Below are 1618 nucleotides of genomic sequence, written 5' to 3' on the forward strand. Positions count from 1 at the left end.
ATTGTTTCTGACTGTGGATGAATGGTGTTTTGGAAGGAATACTGGATCCAGAGTCAGAAGACCTTGGTTCTACAGATGCCCCCTCCGGTGTTAGCTGTGTGGCTTAGGTCTGCCACTGAAGGCTCTGAGCTATTTCTTATTTATATAGTAGAAAAAGAACCTCTACATCATCTCCTGCCCGAGCGCCAAAGGTCAAGTGAGGAAATGCACTTGAAATCAATGCTAAAGTATAAACCTAAACACAAGACAAGGTGAGGTGCAGGTCCTTGTTGAAGAAAGAGGCATAATGGGAACTGAAGCATAGCCAGGTGTTTGTTGTAGAAGAGAAAAATGGTTTTGTCATTGTTCCACAGCATAGACACGTGGTGCTAATTTATGTGCATTCCTTCTGTGTGGCTGGGAGCTCAGATGGAACTCCCTGATGGATGTGCTGCCCATGACAGAATCAAGAAAACCACACGGCTCAATACTGGGATCTTTCTAGGATGGAACTGAAGGAGACAGGCTCTTGAGAGGCAGAGAGCTGGCAGACAATTGCAAAGTCATCTGCTTAAGGAAACACTAGGAAGTGGAATGAGTAGAGAAACCTTTTTTTTTTTAACCCCTAAAAACTGTCAAGTGCATTTTCAACCCAACCCTCCAGTCCTCTGAGTCTTACATTCTAGGCAAGTAGGACTGTCGTCACCCAGTGGTGACCGAGAGTGCTGCACTCTTCCTTCCCAGCTCTGAAATCATCTGAGAAGGGAAGAAGGTGACATACCGTTCAGCAGGATAAAAAACACACTTTCAAAGAGTCAAACTTAAGGCAAGTTCTTGGAGAAGAAAGAATTATTCAGGAGAAAGACAGGCAGATGCTTCGTAAAAGCTTGTGTCTCATCATAGCGTAAATCACTGACTTTTAAGAATTGTTGAGCCTCATCCCGGACGTGATCCCGGTAAACCATAGATTCCCTTGCAGCCCTGCTCTTGCATTGGTCTCATTCTCCTCACTGTAAGCTGCTCCTAGACAGGACCAAGGTGTTTTTGCATAGTTTTTTTTTCTATCTCTGGTGCTCTCTGGAGGACGTGGCACTGTACAGGTTCTCCGAACGGGTTGCTGAATGGAATGGTTGCCCTGTCCCTTTCCACACGCCACAGCTGGCCGGGGGAGGACGACAGTCCTTGAGTTTTTCGTGAGTCACTTGCTTCAGTGTTCTGTGATCATTAATATTGAGAGAAGATTTTCCTTTGGTTAAAAAATACAAACTATTTCTCTTCTTCAGTACCTGGTCATTTTGATGGTGCTTGTAGGGTTATCACCAATGAGGTAGATGTGGACCAGGAGGCAAGTTCCCTGTGGTTCCTTTCTATAAAGCAGGGCTCCCCAGGGGCACTGAGGCAGGTTCGGGGACGCTCGGATAGTTCAGGCATTTTCTGAGATACGAATGGGTGTCAGTGTCTTATAGCGGTAGAATAGGTAAAATTCAATTTGATAATTCTTTTTTTTTTTTTAGCAATTTTTACTTCTATTTGAGCATTCATTATATGGCTTTGTCTATAAACTCTCTGACTTCTTTAATGACTATTTGGTATGTCTGAAACTTATAATGTCCTGGAAAAACTGTACATAAATCACTTT

Source organism: Saccopteryx leptura, chromosome 2 (genome assembly GCF_036850995.1).
Source record: "Saccopteryx leptura isolate mSacLep1 chromosome 2, mSacLep1_pri_phased_curated, whole genome shotgun sequence".
NCBI classification, from domain to species: Eukaryota; Metazoa; Chordata; class Mammalia; order Chiroptera; family Emballonuridae; genus Saccopteryx; species Saccopteryx leptura.